The 20300-nt window shown below is 42.9% G+C and overlaps 1 pseudogene; it reads right to left on the reverse strand.

The window, feature by feature from the left end:
- Window positions 1-715: 715 nt before the first annotated feature.
- On the reverse strand, window positions 716-3266 carry LOC119320873 (annotated as a pseudogene).
- Between the last annotated feature and the right edge of the window lie 17034 nt (window positions 3267-20300).

A 20300-nucleotide genomic window follows, 5' to 3' on the forward strand; every position in this document is an offset into this window, starting at 1 on the left:
TCATAGGCAATACAATTGATTTTATATCTAATAAAGCAGTCCAATTAGGTGGGCTACAACTGATTACAAACATTTCTTTCAGATATTATAGGCTAACAGCCTATTCTGACCATAGTTGACTGCCTAACTTTTTAATGAAATCTCATTAATATACTACAACTCCTCCAAACTATCTCCCATAAATCTAAGCATAGGGGATTCCCCTAGAAAGGTTTTCCCTGGTATCTTGTTTAACTCCAACAGCATACCTAAATCTCAACTCCTATATTTCAATCTCTCATATTTTATTTATTTGATGAATCTACAAAATTCATATGCTCACCTTTGTGAAACCCTGCATATTAAGTTGAATGATCAAACTATTTCTAAAATACAAAATTAACACATGCATAAACAACCAGATAAAAAATGTGTATGTTCTATAGCAAGGTGTCCATTCGTTACGACCAAGAAAGAAATTTATTATTACTTTTTATTTCATAATTCCTTGAATATCTTTGGCAACATGAGGCCAAACATCACAATTCCAAAAGAACAAAAATAAACTATATTTATATTTCACAATTCCTTGAATACATTTGGCAACCTGAGAAAATGTGAAAATGCATATGCTAATAAACCAAGAAACATCAGCTTGTATATTCTTATAGTAGATTTAAACATTCGATAAGATCCAAGCCGTGACAATTCAATAAGTTAACTTTATGATGTGTTGCTACGGGCAACAAGAATCAGATAATCCATCAAGCTACATTGTTCAATCAGTTAACTGATCATATAATAGAAGGCCAGTTGAATATACCTTTGCGGCACCAGTGCTGCTCGGAATGATGTTGAAGCTGGAAGCCCTTACACCTCTCCAGTCCTTGCTGGAAGGACATTCAACAGTCTTCTGGGTTGCTGTAAATTTAAATTTCAGCCACACATAAGCATGCAATAGTCAAATATATAATATAAAATGTTGAAGAAAAAACCCAGTGTAATGCATTACCAGTCATGGCATGAATTGTTGTCATCAAACCCTCAACGATGCCAAACCTGTCACTGATAACCTGAAAGAAACAAATTATCAGTATACAATTCCCAATATTGGCGGTTGGTTTGAGCTGCACAAAACTTCAATGATAAGCACCTTAGCAAGAGGAGCAAGGCAGTTAGTGGTGCAGCTAGCGTTGAAGACAATGTCAATGTCAGATTTGTATTCCTTCTCATTGACACCACAAACAAACATGGGAGCATCCTTGCTGGGAGCAGAAATGATGACCTTATTGGCACCACCCTGAAAGTGGTGACACAGAAAACTAATTTAGTAAATTATACACAATAAATATTCAGGTACCATGAAATGGAAAGTTTGAAAGAATGTACCTATATGTGAGCTGCAGCCTTGTCCTTGTCAGTGAAAACACCGGTGTACTCAACAACGTACTCAGCACCAGCAGCAGCCCATGGGATCTCCTTAGGGTTCCCACATCAGGACATTGTATGATCAGGGCGTTTACTTTGGAAATCAACTGCATGGCCACAAAAATTAGCGGTAACAAACCTGTAGCTAAACACAGGAACCTCCTTCTCATCGATGAGAAGGGTCTTGGAGTCCTTCACCTTAACTTAATGGTGCTTCCACTGTCCGTTGACAGTGTCATACTTGAAAATGTAGGTCTGCCAGTTACAAGCACATAATTCAGAACCATAATATGAGAGAATCAGTTGCACTATGCTTAATTTAAGTACTAATTGGCATGGAGCCTGCATGTGTCTTATTTAGTAAGATATGACAGAATACTACCAGGTGTACATCTATTATAAATACCACAATGGAACAATAGTCACTGCGTGGAACAAATAGATTCCTCAAATCTGGAACTACCTAACTATTCTCCACTGAAGTGAGGAATATAACGTATGCATAAGGCACTTGCAAAGCAGATCTAAAAGTCGTTTCCCAAAACTGATGATACAGACAGACATGTAGCGACATTCACTAGATTCATATACATCGCTATTTAACTGTGCTTATGATTGTGTAGCAAAGCATCAGCGTGTAACTAGAAGAGCAAATCCATTCATGTTTAGCACATATCTAAGCTCGTAATCCAGTGAATATAAACTGGTGTCCCATGCACGAGTCCAAAACGACCCTACCATATGTGTCCGTAGAACAATACCATGTAGTCTTTGCTGATGAAGGGGTCGTTGACGGTGACGAGCCAGACATCGGGGCTCTGGAGAGCAACCCTGGCCACAAGCCTGCCGATCCGGACGAAACCTGCAGGGCAAAGCAAACATGCATCCAGTGGCGGAGCGTTACAAGCAATTAAGGGGGGGAGGGCTCATCAATTGTTGGTTGCCGACTCGTCGTATTCCATGCATATGCAGTAGCAAGTAGTCGGTAAATCTTAGTGATGCCAGAAGATGCAACAAGTAACAAGCAGGAAGCTACTCGTACATATATCGATCAAGCTGCTTGTACTAGCTACCTAAATTTGTACGAACAATTAATCAAGCTGCTTGTGCTAGCTAGCTATAGCTTTGTACAGATGGAATTATGGAGTATGGACTACACAAGTTAATCGGATTGAATGGGAGTCATCCACCGATGGCTGGGGTAAAACACTTAATACATATACCTCATATATACGTATAGTAACACAAGTGTAGTTTGAAATGGGGGTTCACAACCCCGTTTTGCATCCACAAGGCTCCGCCAGTGCATGCATCCATCAGAAAACGAACCCACGGAAGCAGCCAACAGTCAACAATCCAACTCAGGTTCGGATCCAGTGAATATAAACGAGTGTCTCATGCACGGATCCAAAACGACCCTACCATACGTGCCCGTAGATCTCATAAGCTAGGAGATTCGAGAACGATACCATGTAGTCGGTGGTGATGAAGGGGTCGTTCACGGCGACGAGATCGACATCGTATCTCTAGAGCGCAACCCTGGCCACAAGCCTGCCGATCACGCCGAAGCCTGCAACGCAAAGAAAAATTGCATCCATCAGAAAATGAACCCACAGAAGCAGCCAACAGTCAACGAATCCAACTCAGGGTTCGGATCGGCGTACCTGACCTTCTGGTGTGGCAGATCGAGGCACCCCTCTTCCGGTCTGCGCAAGGAACTCGCCGGAGATTAGTACATGCTCTCCGAACGGCGACCAGATCCAGCACCCGCGCCCGGTCGATGTTGCTCGATGTGAGCGTCACCTGCGGTCACACACGGGTCGCCGGAGACTGCTGTGCTGGTCGGCTGGCGGAGTCATGGTCGTTGCGGGCTAGGCGACATGCGCGACGATGCGGCAGGGGGAGGTGAGCGGGCTAGATGTGGCGACTGGCGGGAGTGGAGAGGATAGGTGAGGGCCTGATGCGGCAACAGCGAGCGGAGGAGCGCGACCGGGGGCTCGTGGACGCGCACGGCCGACGTCTCGTGGACGCGCGCAGCGATGCAGCGGCGGAGGGGAAAGGGGGAGTTGAAGAGAGTGGAGTGAGGAGTGAATGGGATAAGGTTGCGGGAGGGTAGGTGGCGACAGGTTTTGTGGGAGGCGGGGGAGGTGGGCCGTCAAACGGGGTAGGTGCGCCGTCGCCCTGGGGATGTGGGCCGAAGGAAGGGGGAGGTGCGCCGTCGCCTGTGCGTTGCCACGGGCTGGGCCTGGCCCAGCCTTTCACGTGGCCCTCTGTAATTTTGTGGATCCAAAAAAAATGTCCATATAGATATAAAAATTATACATACCTCACAAAATCAATAAAAGTGTATAATAATATACATGGTGCATAAAAATATACATTTTTTATACGTATTAAATAAACCAAGGGCATCACAACAAAAAAAATGTGGGGGGCAAATAATAGAAAACACAAATATACTTGGTTGAATAATGTTTGTTTGCATGTTTTATTTTTTTTGTTGCATAGATTTCCATAGACTAAATAAATAATTTAAATATTTTCAGATAATTACTTACTTATATAAGAATACTATAGTTAGTTGTTTTTCCTGGATTTTCATGGGGTATGACATTTATTTAAACAACATATATTTATAATAATATAAGCTAGATTTTTTTTCATACAAAAAGTTTTCTTATTTTCACTTAAATTCTTATTATATATTATATATAATTATATGATCCAGTAGGAAATATCATTTATATTTCGTCATTTATATTTCATCATGGTATAGTTTTTATTAGTGTTATGATGATTTTTTTTAATTATTTTTATACGTCGCAAAGGGTTCGTCCCAACTGGGCCGGCCCAAATTATTTTTCTTTTTTATTTACATTTATTTCTTTTCTGCTTCATCACATTATTTCTCTTTTGAATACATGAATGTTTTTGGAAATAGATAGCAAATATGAAAAAGTGAACAAATTTTGCAAAAAAAAATTATTATGGATTTTGAGAAGAAACTTTTAAACAAATGAAAATTTTGATGAATTTGAATAGAATTGGGACCACGAACTGTTTTTGAATCCTTAAAATACATTCGAAAATGAGATCCATTTTAGAAAAATTGAACAATTTTGGAAGCGCGAACATTTTTTTACAAGCACAAACATTTTTTGAATATTGAGAACAAACTTTGAAAATCATAACCTTTTTAAAAAAATCAATAATATTTCATAAACATGAACAAAATTTTAAGATATGAACATTGTATTAAATTTGAGAACTAATTTCAATAAACAATAACTATTTTTGAAAATCCAGGTCAATTTTTGAAAAGTTAGAACATTTATTGGTAAATCCATAAAATATTTCTAAAAAGCAAATACTTTTTTCGAATTTGAGGACCAAATTTTGAAAATACCTAACATTTTTTTATAATATATATCAGTTTTCTTTAAAACATATTCTGAAAACAAGAACATTTATGTAAAAATCAAAAAGATTTTTCAAATATCATGAACATTTTTTGAAAACTATGAACATTTTTTTAGAAACATGGCATATGACATTTATTTAAACAACATATATTTCTAATAATATCAAATAGGTTTTCTTTTTTGCATACAAATGAGTTGTGTTACATGTTTATTTTTATTATATACTACATATAATAATATGATGCAGTAGGAAATATCATTTATATTTCATCATATATATTTCATCATGGTATACTTGTAAGTATTGATTTGTAAGTAAACAAAGTTATAAATGCGGTTCATAAAAAAATACTTTTATGCTTGTTACATATATTAAGGGTATCACAAAAAAAAGATAGATGAAACAAATAAACTTTGTTAATGTTGGGTTGTTTGTTTTAGTTTTTGTTTGCCAATTTGCCATAGCCTATCATTTAATTTAAAATAGTTCAAGAAATTTCAAACGCCTACTAACTTATATGAACATTATAGATTTTTGTTTTCCCCGAATTTTTCTGTTTGTATAATGATTTAAGCAGCATTTGTTTCTAATATAACCAAATGTTTTTATTATTATCAGATAAAACAGTTGTTTTAGTTTCAGATACAGTTCTATTATATATTATGTATAGTTTTATGATGTAGTAAAAAATATTAAATATATTTTAGCATAGATATAAATTGATGGGTTCCGATATACGCACTGATGCAACGATGACAGACCGCACTGAAACACCGTGAGAATAGGTGCATTTAGCTAACCTTACTCTGTATCTATATTATATACGATACAATGAATGGTGTTTCTATATTTTTGTTTTTTCAGAATATAGTATACATGAATATTGACTCTGGAGATTCACGGAAAGAATCCATTAAGGGTTCAGATGCAATGTCACTGCAAGGGGCCGGAAATTCACAACATAATCACGTCGAAGAGGTTATATCTCATAATAAACCAAAAAAGGATGCTAATTTACATGTTATCCCACAAGGTATTTTTTATATTATTATCAAGATTTTTTGTGATATTGTCTTTTGTATTCAACTCTTTTGGCTTTTATTGTTTACTAAGCTGTCTCACTTTTTTATGAATTTCATAGACTGTGTTTGTACCCCTAGAGATATTACAGTCATCGAATCAATCAAGTTTGCCCTTAAGAATACCCAGTTTGTGGACATTGGAGATGCCTTGTTAGCAAAAGACGATTTGGAATGCCTTATAAAAAATGACATGTTCTTACATGACGGTGTAAGACCAATTGCACAATCTTTGTAATTAATTGATTATATATAATACCATAATTTATAAATATAATCTAAATATTGTTTGCAGGTGATAAATGCTTACATATATTGCATGCTTGCTCACGAGCATCTACAAGACAGGGCGGGTGAAAAGGTACACATTATTAGCACGTTTGTATCGGGCCAGATAAAAGAAGACGGTGAAAGAGACATAGACCCATCAAAACATCGTCGCATCGTGCATCATGTTAATAGTTATCTACAACAAGATATGGTTAGTTTTTGTCTCGTAATCCATGCATATAATTATTGATTGTTTTTTATTTAGTTCATATGTTTAATGATTTATTAATAACTGTATCTAATTGTGACTGTGAATTGTATCTTTGTTAAACCAGTTATTCATTCCGATCAACATGCCGGACTACCATTGGTATCTAGCAGTTGCCAACGCCAAAAAATGAGAGATCCAAGTATTGGACTCACTTGGTGAGAATGTCAAATGCAATGACCTTGTTACTACGGTAACTATATATTTCTTTTCTCATCTTAGCATTTATTTTGTTTGACTTCATCCTTAACATTTCTCATATATATATAAAAGTTATTAGGGCTCGAGAAATGGCTGAAACTTGCAGAGCATAGTCTGGAGTTTATCAAAGGTCATAAGTGGCTGATATCAATGTTACAAAATGGACGGTTGTAGAGCAAATTCAGGAGGCAATACGAACCGATGGGTAAGCACTTGTTTCAATAGTTTGTTTTTAGATTCATCTGTGTGTTATTCTAAAGCATTATTTTATAATATTATAGCGTATCATGTGGATTGTTTATGCTAAATTTTATGAAATACTGGACACCACATTGACTGTCAGACCAGTTTACGCAGGTATTTTAGTGTTATACATTATCTCATAATGTTTTATCAAAATGTCTTATAAATTGTTTTCATATTTTTTATGTAGGAGGATATGAAACATTTTTGACAAAAATTAGCAATTATTTTGCTCGATTCAGAGCTTAATAAGTTAAAAGGATGTCCCATGTACCATCAACCTATCAAGGAAGAAACTTTATCTAATTCTGATCTTGAGGTCCTGGATAATCCATCTGACGTGGTCGAAGAGAAATGTCCCGCCCCAATCACTATCATTCCCACGGACCAACGTGAAATACTTGCCGGCCTCTGCAACTACATCATGTCGATCAATGATGTTGGATGTTTGCAGTAAGTATCATGTATCAATATTTAATGTGCGGATTTATATTATTGTTCTTCTTACCATCCAAATTACAGGAAGGTATGGGTCCGGAGCTCCACACCCGATCCAATAACCTTAAGTCTTAAGAAACTTCAGTGCATACTTAACATGGAGCATGTAACACCCCGAGACCGACGCTCCAGATGCCTTCCTTGTATTCCGAGATTCGTCGTGTGATTTGTTTTGTTCGTTGCATTCATCCTTGCATCATGTGCATTGCATCATGTCATCATGCAACCCCTTTTTAAAACTCAACTAAATAAATTGTATGGATCTTCGATCCATTTAAATCGAGGGAATTCACATGGTGATTTCTCTTTATAACATATCCTCTCGATATTTATGGAGCTATTATAAAATATTCCACTAATTCGGAATCACCCATAACACACTTGCAAATTATCCCAATGCCTTTGTTATCTTAATTCTTGGTCTCCAACCTTGCCATATATTCTTTCATCATATTCCGGAGCTCCACCAAAAATCCGAACATTTTTGGACCTTCCCAACCCTCCCTATTCAAATCATTTGAATTTAAATCAAATGAGTTTGAATTTAAATCTTTCAATCATGGCCTTTTCTATTTTCTCGGAACAAGCACATTTTTGTGAGTCCGGGAAAAATTATCCCCATGCGCAAAATCTTTCCTAACCCTCTCTTTATTTTCCTCTCTCTATTTCTTTTCTGCTAGAAAATTAGAGGGAGAGAGAAGAGAGCCAGCCCAGGCTGGCCCATCCATCCCCACAGCCCATCTAATCCCTTTAACCCTAGCCCGATCCCCTCCGTTCACTCTCTTCCTCCCCTCGCTCCCTTTGAGCGCCGCCACGCACCCACATCGCCTGAACCCAGCGCCCGATCCCCATCTCCCCGAGCGCCTCCTCCACCCCGCAGCCATCCCCGTCGCGCCCTCCTCCTCTCCTGCCAGGCTCCTCGGCCGCCTCCCATCAGCTCCGCCACCAGATCCCGCCTTTGTCAGGGTCGACAGCAGCAGCAACTGCACCCTCCCCCGATGCCATCTACTACACCCGCCTCCTGCATCGAGCGCCCCCGCGACCACCGTGCCCGAGCCATCCCCGCGCCCTACCGTGCCCTGCTGCCGCTGCCCTTCTCGCGCTACGCCCTCGCTGGACAAGGGAACTAGGCCGGAGCCCCGTCGGCCTCCTCGCCGCCGTCGCGCCCCCTTTCCATCAGCAGTCGCGCCGTCGTCCTCGTGCTGCAATGCTACCAGCAAGCCCTGCCTCTGTCACCTCCTTCCCGCGCGTGAGATGCTCTCCTCCGACAGCCACCTCCCGCTCGCCTCCTTCTTCTCTTCCTCGTGCGCCAGCGACCATGGATGCCTCATCATCAAGCTCTCCTTCGTCTCGCTAGTGGCCGACTGCCTCGACCTCCTCTTCAAGGTGAAGCCACGGCCGCGCCAAGTTCCCTGCTCCACCAGAAGGTCCTTGATCCCGACTCCACAACCACCCAACCAGGAACGCCAAGGCCATCTTCAAGATTTTTGCCACATACCACAACCGTCGCGTTCCGTTCCATCTCTGTCAAGGCCGAGATGACGCCCAGTAGCAGGAGGTTGATGACCCGTCAAGTTCATCTACATGCGCGTACGACCACCTTCGCCAAAGACCGCGTGTACGACTACACATTGAACCGTGAAGTTTCACAAGATACCGTGTACCACGACGAACATGTACGGCTACACGACGACCCGCCAAGACCCTGAACAACTACCGCCGCCGCCGTGTACCACTACTTCCACTACCGTCGCCCCGAAGATGTTGGATTCGTCAAGTACCTCTTCGAAACGAACGTGTACAACTACTTCCACTATGACCGTCCCGAGAACGTCTACTTCCCCTACACCGCATCGAACTCGATCCGCCCCGAAAATGCACGCTTCGAAGGTATAACCCCGAGACAATGTCCGTGGACCGAATGCATTTGTTGTATGAGATGCACCCTATGTTTGGACCGTGTCCGAATTGTTCCTTGCACGTTCGCCGTAAGCCATGCCACCGTTATGTGGGACACCCGGTATCCGGGATCACTCCCCATCTCTTGCGTGTTCCACACATCCGCACACTTCTCGTTTGCATTGGTATCTCACTCAAGTTACCGGGATTGAAATGTTCTCGTGGCACCATTTCCGTTTCACCGCCGTGGCACCTTTTTCCTTCCGCCATGGCGACAAATGCCTCGTATCGTGCTCATGTTAACGTTTTCATAAAATTTCATAAACTTGCATATGTCATCCGCATCATGATAACAACATTTAAAATGTTTAAAATTGTGTTTGCATTTAATTGCTAAATAACATATGGGGATTTCCGGAATTGTTGTTCGTTATTTCCGGCCTCATTTAAATTGCCTAAAATGTGTAGTTTACTTATGCTTCACCTCTTGCCATGTTTAACAACATTTAATATTGTTGTGTTCCTAAACGAGAGAGAACTAAATAATTGATGTGGTGTCTTGTCAATATGCAACTCGTTGTATATTGAGCTCCACTTAACTTGTAGTATAGTTTGTTGCACTTTGCCATGCCATGCCTCATTATACCGGACATGCATCATAATTGATTGTGCATCATGCCATGTTTATGCTTGTGTGTTTTACCATGTTGTTTGCTTCTTTCCGGTTTGCTTCTCTTGTTAGCTTCGGTTTCATTCCGGAGTTGTGAGGATTCGTTCGACTACGTGCGTTTGTCTTCTTCATGGACTCGTTCTTCTTCCTTGCGGGATTTCAGGCAAGATGACCATTACCCTCGATATCACTTCTACCTTTGCTTGCTAGTTGCTCCGTTCTATCGCTATGTTGCGCTACCTATCACTTGTTTACCGTGCCTCCCATATTGCCATGTCAACCTCTAACCTTTTTCATCCTTCCTAGCAAACCATTGCTTGGCTATGTTACCGCTTTGCTCAGCCCCTCTTATAGCATTGTTAGTTGCAGGTGAAGTTGAAGATTGCTCCATGATGGACATGATTATGTTGGGATATCACAATATCTCTTATTTAATTAATGCATCTATATACTTGGTAAAGGGTGGAAGACTCGGCCTTATGCCTGGTGTTTTGTTCCACTCTTGCCACCCTAGTTTCCATGATACCGGTGTTATGTTCCTTGATTTTGCGTTCCTTACACGTTTGGGTGATTTATGGGACCCCCTTGACAGTTCGCTTTGAATAAAACTCCTCCAGCAAGGCCCAACATTGGTTTTAACATTTGCCACCTAAGCATTTTTCCCTTGGGTTCTGCAGACTCAAGGGTCATCTTTATTTTACCCCCCGGGCCAGTCTCCTCCGAGTGTTGGTCCAAACTAGAGCACCATGCGGGACCATTCGTTGGCAACTTGGATTACGCCGGTACCTATACGCTTCGCTTATCCGGTGTGCCCTGAGAACGAGATATGTGCAGCTCCTATCGGGATTTGTCGGCACAGTCGGGTGGTCTTGTTGGTCTTGTTTAACCATTGTCGATGTCTTGTACACCGGGATTCTGTGTCTGATCGGGTCTTCCTGGGAGAAGGAATATCCTTCGTTGACCATGAGAGCTTATGATGGGCTAAGTTGGGACACCCCTGCAGGGTTTAAACTTTCGAAAGCCGTGCCCGCAGTTATGTGGCAGATGGGAATTTGTTAATGTCCGGTTGTAGAGAACTTGACACCAGATCCGAATTAAAACGGATCAACCGCGCGCGTAGCCGTGATGGTCTCTTTTCGGCGGAGTCCGGGAAGTGAACACGGTTTTGTGTTATGTTTGACATAAGTAGGAGTTCAGGATCACTTCTCGATCATTGCTAGCTTCACGACCGTTCCGTTTGCTCTCTTCTCGCTCTTATTTGCGTATGTTAGCCACCATATTTGCTTAGTGCTTGTTGCAACTCCACCTCATTACCACTTCCTACCCATAAGCTTAAATAGTCTTGATCTCATGGGTTTTGAGATTGCTGAGTCCTCGTGACTCACCAGATACTATCACAACAGTTGCAGGTGCCGATGATACCAGTGCAGGTGATGCAACCGAGCTTAGATGGGAGCTCAACGAAGATCTTAGTTGTTGCTATGTTTCGTTTCATGTTGATCAGTAGTGGAGCCCGGTTGGGACAATCGGGGATCTAGCAGTTGGGTTGTCTTCTTTTCTTTTGGCTTCGTCCATAGTCGGACTATGTGTGTACTCTGAACGATGTATGATTTATTTAAGTACTTGTGTGAAGTGGCGATTGTAAGCCAACTCTTTATCCCAGTCTTGTTCATTACATGGGATTGTGTGAAGATGACCTTTCTTGCGACAAAACCACCATGCGGTTATGCCTCTAAGTCGTGCTTCGACACGTGGGAGATATAGCCGCATCGTGGGTGTTACAAGTTGGTAATCAGAGCCATCCCCGACTTAGGAGCCCCCTGCTTGATTGTTTGCTGGCGTTGTTGAGTCTAGAAAAAAATGTTTTGAGTCTTAGGATTATATATATCGGAGAGTAGGATTCTTTTTACTCCTCAGTCCCTTCGTCGCTCTGGTGAGGTCTCCTGACGTAGATGTTTTGACTTTCCTCTCCTCAAATTTCACTAATTTTTTTTAGGATCACGCGGGTATCTTGGAATCGTTCCGATGGTTTTGTAACGAGAACATTGTTCTTGGTGCCTCATGTCTTTTATGTGGCAGTGTCCCAGGGAGTTGAGCTCCGAGGTGTTATCCTCATAATTTTATCGTTGCAGTTCTGGAATACCTGAGTTTTGCCGACATCGAAAATCTCTTTTATGCAGTTGTTGGTGAGATAACCTCGACGCCACCTAGTACTGGGGTGGGAATTCGGGAGTATTGCCATAGCTCATATAACGGATGCTTTTCGAAGGTTGAGGTACACGATTTCCGAAGGTTTCTTGGTTATGTGTTGACGGATGGATACAACTTGGATGTAGGAATTGTTAGTTTTGGGTGAGATATATATTGCTTCCCCTGTATCCCCAACACCAGATTGCATAACCAGAAAGTTTAGGGAGTTTTATAGGTGGGAATTCAAATAGCTCTAGTTTTTTTTCTTTTTGACAGATGCATGATATGAGATTGGGGTTCGACGTCTAGTGATCCGCCTATCGACGGTCGTTTTTACAGTGGTCTCGTTGTGTATTAAAGAACCCTTAGCTATGCTGGTTTAGGGACGCTTCGTATGTCATGTGCACTGCCTTATACATGATGGTGATGTACAATCGAGCCCGTGTGGGCCCCACCACAAAAACTTCGGACGAAATCTCTATCATATGTTTGTTCCGGCTTATTCTGCAAGCCAAATCCTATGTTTTGTTTTGAGTTGTGGTATTCGAGTTGCTTCGATGTCAAATGTCGAATCCATACCTCTCCTAAATGGTGTACTCATATTGCTATGTGAATACTAATCCTTCTTGATCATCAAGGTTGTCAAGTTAATTCTTTTCCTATCGGCGTGCTTCTCTTCAAGTGGATCCAATCATTCTCCCCGTCCGCAAGATCAATTCTAAGTTTTCTCAACGGTGTTTGCTTCGTTCATCCCAAGTTGTCTTTGTTTTCCCCACCCTCCCACCCTTTTCTTCAAGGACTCATATATTTTAATCATGTATCCATTTATTCATGTGAAGTCACTTCACCCTTTTCAATCAATGTTCTAATCCGGTGATCCCTCGTGAAGATGCTCACGAGCTTCAAGTTTATCATTCTTCGTTCTCTTTTCTTCTCTGGTGGATTCAATTCAAGCTTTGTCGATCATATCCTTTCCTCGTTTCAAATGTTTTCTCATGCCGGTGCACCTCTTAATCATTCACTTCTCGATATTCCTTCGTTCTCGAGTGTTGAATATATCTCAGAAGGCTCGTCTTTTCATTCAAGATCCGTTCAAGCTATTTGGAGATTATTATCTCATTCTAGTCATTTAATTCAACCTGTGCAATCTCTCTTCAAAATCATTCAACGATGTTTCTTTCGAGTGGGCCCTAACCCACACGTCTTTTCCCGGGATCTTACCTAACTCTTCTAACCTTCCTGGAGTTACTCTCAAATTCTTTTCCAAGTTTGATGTAAGAACGAATTTTCATCAGTCATATTCTTTTTCCAAGATCGCTTTCAAAATATTTTCATCGTTGGTTCATCATTTCTATTCTTCTTTGTTCTGAAGTGCCTCAACAATTTTGGTGGTTCTCGTCATCATTCTCAGCATGTGAAGACCGAAGAAGAGTTCCTCTAAATCCTTACCCGTTCTTCCAAAGATTCGTGGTTCTAGCTTCATGCCATCCTCATAATTGTTTTCGATTGTGAGAATTCTTTTCACCCATCCGGAGCAATTCAGGAGTCTTTTCAGTTTCATTCTCTGGAGCCAATCATCTCAGAATTATTCATTCTTAGCTTTCAGCTCTCATTCTCCAAATCTTACCGGTCAATCATTCAAATACCCTCTAATCAGTTCATGATCTCTTTGTTCTCTTGCATCTAAATCCCCTCAAGTATCTTCATTCATTTTCCAAATCTTCCCGGCAAATTGTGCCTTTGCTACGTTCATTTTCAATTCTTACGATGGTTCGTTCAAGATTCCTTTTCCTATGTCCTCGTATTAATGTATTCGTTGTTTCAATCCTACCGGTGGTTCGTTGAAGACCTTCCCAAGTTGAGCAATATCTCTTTTCAATCCTTTCTACGAGAATAAGTAGTATGCCAAATCCATTGCTTGTCATCAATTTAAATTGATGAAGGATAGGCATGACATAATTCTTATTCTTGTTTCATCCAGGTGATTAATTCCTTCTTCTGGAGTTTGTTCATCAGGAAGTAATTCTCGGTTCCAAGTTATTCATCTTTCTTTCCCGGAGTTCAAAGTTTACTCATTTCGTAGCTCCATCTAAATCATGGCAAGGCTTCAATTCTGGTTCTCTTCAACCTCCAATTCTTCTTCATAATCATTTTTCTTTACCGGAGTTCTTCATGGAGGCTCTACATGGTGGTTCATCAAGGATTCCTTTTCATTCTTCAATTGTTCTTCAAGATTTTTCTCAAAGTTATGATTCGCCAGGCTATACTCAAAAATAAACATGGTGTTCAACACAGGTTTTGTTTTGAGGAGTTCAAGCATTCTTCATCTTACATTCCGAAGTGCAATTCTCTCTATCTTATCTTTTGAGATGGTGTTATGTCATTGTTGATAATTTCCTTTCGCGTTTCATGATTCACAAGTTGTCAAGAGTGACTTATTTAAATCCATCATTTTCTTTTTGTTCAAGAGATCTTTTCAACCATCAACCTCGTTGTTGGAGTTATGTTGGGTTATATTTCACCTAAAGCCTTCCCTAAGGAATGTTGCTATGTGGTGCTTATCAATGATCCAAGCTTTCTCCATATCCTTCTCGGTGAAAGAGGTTTTTCACCCCTTCATTGATCTCAAGCAAGCAATTGTTTCTATTAATGGCCGGTTGTCACCTCATAATTTTGAGAAGTTTTTCATAAGCCCACTACAAGCTTATTCATTTCGTTGTTGGTTTTCCAACAACTTCGTTCTAACCTTCTTGGAAGGGTGTTGTCCATGTTCTTTTGTGGCAAAAGTTTTCATTTTCTTCTCCGTCCCTTTATCCCAACAAGCTAGCTCCTATTCTTTCGTTCCGGAGGCATTGTGATGTTGCTCTCTTCACCCATCACCTTGTTTTGTCAAGATCACGTTATTCTCTTGCTCATCCATTTAACCGGAGTGTTGTGTCATCTTTTGAAGTTCTTTTCATCTTATCAAGTCTTGCATCTCTTTTCAACTGGATGTTGTCCGAATTTGATCGTCCTTGTTCCTTGTTTATCTCGTTTCAACCAGAGTGGTTTCAATTCTATCTTGTCCATTAAACTCTTGATTCATGCCTTTGCAACCTTCAAGTCCTCGTAATGTTCCTTGTTCCTCTTTTCTAACAGATTGTTTGCAATCTCGTTCTTCTCTGTTGTGCTCTTTCTTTTAAATTTCTCAACCTCCTAAGGTTCATGGTTTCACTCATTGGTCGAAGAAGCAACTTAGCTTTACCTCTTCTCTTCCTCTTTCGTTTCTCTCTGGTGCCATCCTAGATCTCGGGACGATATCCTCTTGTAGTGGTGGAGTGTTGTAACACCCCGAGACCGACGCTCCAGATGCCTTCCTTGTATTCCGAGATTCGTCGTGTGATTTGTTTTGTTCGTTGCATTCATCCTTGCATCATGTGCATTGCATCATGTCATCATGCAACCCCTTTTTAAAACTCAACTCAATAAATTGTATGGATCTTCGATCCATTTAAATCGAGGGAATTCACATGGTGATTTCTCTTTATAACATATCCTCTCAATATTTATGGAGCTATTATAAAATATTCCACTAATTCGGAATCACCCATAACACACTTGCAAATTATCCCAATGCCTTTGTTATCTTAATTCTTGGTCTCCAACCTTGCCATATATTCTTTCATCATATTCTGGAGCTCCACCAAAAATCCGAACATTTTTGGACCTTCCCAACCCTCACTTCCTATTCAAATCATTTGAATTTAAATCAAATGAGTTTGAATTTAAATCTTTTAATCATGGCCTTTTCTATTTTCTCGGAACAAGCACATTTTTGTGAGTCCGGGAAAAATTATCCCCATGCGCAAAATCTTTCCCTAACCCTCTCTTTCTTTTCCTCTCTCTATTTCTTTTCTGCTAGAAAATTAGAGGGAGAGAGAAGAGAGCTAGCCCAGGCTGGCCCATCCATCCCCACAGCCCATCTAATCCCTTTAACCCTAGCCCGATCCCCTCTGTTCACTCTCTTCCTCCCCTCGCTCCCTTTGAGCGCCGCCACGCACCCGCATCGCCTGAACCCAGCGCCCGATCCCCATCTCCCCGAGCGCCTCCTCTACCCCGCAGCCATCCCCGTCTCGCCCTCCTCCTCTCCTGCCAGGCTCCTCGGCCGCCTCCCATTAGCTCCGCCACCAGATCCCGCCTTCATCAGGGTCGACAGCAGCAGCAGCTGCACCCTCCCCCGATGCCATCTACTGCACCCGCCTCCTGCATCGAGCGCCCCCGCGACCACCGTGCCCGAGCCGTCCCCGCGCCCTGCCGTGCCCTGCTGCCGCTGCCCTTCCCGCGCTCCGCGCTCGCCGGAGAAGGGAACCAGGCCGGAGCCCCGTCGGCCTCCTCGCCGCCGTCGCGCCCCTTTCCATCAGCAGCCGCGCCGTCGTCCTCGTGCTGCAACGCTGCCGGCAAGCCCTGCTCTGTCACCTCCTTCCCGCGCGTGAGATGCTCTCCTCCGACAACCACCTCCCGCTCGCCTCCTTCTTCTCTTCCTCGTGCGCCAGCGACCATGGCTGGCTCGTCATCAAGCTCGCCTTTGTCTCGCTGGTGGCCGACTGCCTCGACCTCCTCTTCAAGGTGAAGCCACGGCCGCGCCAAGTTCCCTGCTCCACCAGAAGGTCCTTGATCCTGACTCCACAACCACCCAACCAGGAACGCCAAGGCCATCTTCGAGATTTTCGCCACGTACCACAACTGTCGCGTTCCGTTCCATCTCTGTCAAGGCCGAGATGACGCCCAGTAGCAGGAGGTTGATGACCCGTCAAGTTCATCTACATGCGTGTACGACCATCTTCGCCAAAGACTGCGTGTACGACTACACATTGAACCATGAAGTTTCACAAGATACCGTGTACCACGACGAACATGTACGGCTACACGACGACCCGCCAAGACCCTGAACAACTACCGCCGCCGCCGTGTACCACTACTTCCACTACCGTCGCCCCGAAGATGTTGGATTCATCAAGTACCTCTTCGAAACGAACGTGTACAACTACTTCCACTACGACCATCCCGAGAACGTCTACTTCCCCTACACCGCATTGAACTCGATCCGCCCCGAAAATGCACGCTTCGAAGGTATAACCCCGAGACGACATCCGTGGACCGAATGCATTTGTTGTATGAGATGCACCCTATGTTTGGACCGTGTCCAAATTGTTCCTTGCACGTTCGTTGTAAGCCATGCCACCGTTATGTGGGACACCCGGTATCCGGGATCACTCCCCATCTCTTGCGTGTTCCACACATCCGCACACTTCTCGTTTGCATTGGTATCTCACTCAAGTTACCGGGATCGAAATGTTGCCGTGGCACCATTTCCGTTTCACCGCTGTGGCACCTTTTTCCTTCCGCCATGGCTACAAATGCCTCGTATCATGCTCATGTTAACGTTTTCATAAAATTGCATAAACTTGGATATGTCATCCGCATCATGATAACAACATTTAAAATGTTTAAAATTGTGTTTGCATTTAATTGCTAAATAACATATGGGGATTTCCGGAATTGTTTTTCGTTATTTCCGGCCTCATTTAAATTGCCTAAAATGTGTAGTTTACTTATGCTTCACCTCTTGCCATGTTTAACAACATTTAATATTGTTGTGTTCCAAAACGAGAGAGAACTAAATAATTGATGTGGTGTCTTGTCAATATGCAACTCATTGCATATTGAGCTCCACTTAACTTGTAGTATAGTTTGTTGCACTTTGCCATGCCATGCCTCAATAAACCGGACATGCATCATACTTGATTGTGCATCATGCCATGTTTATGCTTGTGTGTTTTACCATGTTGTTTGCTTCTTTCCAGTTTGCTTCTCTTGTTAGCTTCGATTTCATTCCAAAGTTGTGAGGATTTGTTTGACTACGTGCGTTTGTCTTCTTCATGGACTCGTTCTTCTTCCTTGCGGGATTTCAGGCAAGATGACCATTACCCTTGATATCACTTCTATCTTTGCTTGCTAGTTGCTCCGTTCTATCGCTATGTTGCGCTACCTATCACTTGTTTACCATGCCTCCCATATTGCCATGTCAACCTCTAACCTTTTTCATCCTTCCTAGCAAACCATTGCTTGGCTATGTTACCGCTTTGCTCAGCTCCTCTTATAGCATTGTTAGTTGCAGGTGAAGTTGAAGATTGCTCCATGATGGACATGATTATGTTGGGATATCACAATGTCTCTTATTTAATTAATGCATCTATATACTTGGTAAAGGGTGGAAGACTCGGCCTTATGCCTGGTGTTTTGTTCCACTCTTGCCGCCCTAGTTTCCATGATACCGGTGTTATGTTCCTTGATTTTGCGTTCCTTCCCCGGTTGGGTGATTTTGTTGGAAATATGCCCTAGAGGCAATAATAAAAGTATTATTATTATATTTCCTTGTTCATGATAATTGTCTTTTATTCATGCTATAACTGTATTATCCGGAAATCGTAATACACGTGTGAATACATAGACCACAATATGTCCCTAGTGAGCCTCTAGTTGACTAGCTCGTTGTGATCAACAGATAGTCATGGTTTCCTGGCTATGGACATTGGATGTCGTTGATAACGGGATCACATCATTAGGAGAATGATGTGATGGACAAGACCCAATCCTAAGCATAGCACAAAGATCGTGTAGTTCGTTTGCTAGAGCTTTGCCAATGTCAAGTATCTTTTCCTTAGACCATGAGATTGTGCAACTCCCGGATACCGTAGGAATGCTTTGGGTGTACCAAACGTCACAACGTAACTGGGTGGCTATAAAGGTGCATTACAGGTATCTCCGAAAGTGTCTGTTGGGTTGGCACGAATCGAGACTGGGATTTGTCACTCCGTGTAAACGGAGAGGTATCTCTGGGCCCACTCGATAGGACATCATCATAATGTGCACAATGTGACCAAGGGGTTGATCACGGGATGATGTGTTACGGAACGAGTAAAGAGACTTGCCGGTAACGAGATTGAACAAGGTATCGGTATACCGACGATCGAATCTCGGGCAAGTAAAATACCGCTGGACAAAGGGAATTGTATACGGGATCGATTGAGTCCTTGACATCGTGGTTCATCCGATGAGATCATCGTGGAACATGTGGGAGCCAACATGGGTATCCAGATCCCGCTGTTGGTTATTGACCGGAGAACGTCTCGGTCATGTCTACATGTCTCCCGAACCCGTAGGGTCTACACACTTAAGGTTCGATGACGCTAGGGTTATAAAGGAAGCTTGTATGTGGTTACTGAATGTTGTTCGGAGTCCCGGATGAGATCCCGGACGTCACGAGGAGTTCCGGAATGGTCCGGAGGTAAAGATTTATATATAGGAAGTCCTGTTTCGGCCATCGGGACAAGTTTCGGGGTCATCGGTATTGTACCGGGACCACCGCAAGGGTCCCGGGGGCCCACCGGGTGGGGCCACCTGCCCCGGGGGGCCACATGGGCTGTAGGGGGTGCGCCTTGGCCTACATGGGCCAAGGGCACCAGCCCCTAGAGGCCCATGCGCCAAGATATAGGAAAAAGGGGAGAGTCCTAAAGGGGGAAGGCACCTCCGAGGTGCCTTGGGGAGGATGGACTCCTCCCCCCCTCTTAGCCGCACCCCTTCCTTGGAGGAAGGGGCAAGGCTGCGCCTCCCCCCTCTCCCCTGCCCCTATATATAGTGGAGGGGAGGGAGGGCATCCATACCTGAGCCCTAGGCGCCTCCCTCCCTCCCGTGACACCTCCTCCTCTCCCGTAGGTGCTTGGCGAAGCCCTGCGGGATTGCCACGCTCCTCCACCACCACCACGCCGTTGTGCTGCTGCTGGATGGAGTCTTCCTCAACCTCTCCCTCTCTCCTTGCTGGATCAAGGCATGGGAGACGTCACCGGGCTGTACGTGTGTTGAACGCGGAGGTGTCGTCCGTTCGGCACTAGGATCATCGGTGATCTGAATCACGATGAGTACGACTCCATCAACCCCGTTCACTTGAACGCTTCCGCTTAGCGATCTACAAGGGTATGTAGATGCACTCTCCTTCTACTCGTAGCTGGTTTCTCCATAGATAGATCTTGGTGACGCGTAGGAAAATTTTGAATTTCTGCTACGTTCCCCAACAGTGGCATCATGAGCTAGGTCTATTGCGTAGATTCTTTGC

Source organism: Triticum dicoccoides, chromosome 6B (assembly GCF_002162155.2).
Source record: "Triticum dicoccoides isolate Atlit2015 ecotype Zavitan chromosome 6B, WEW_v2.0, whole genome shotgun sequence".
Taxonomy (NCBI): Eukaryota; Viridiplantae; Streptophyta; class Magnoliopsida; order Poales; family Poaceae; genus Triticum; species Triticum dicoccoides.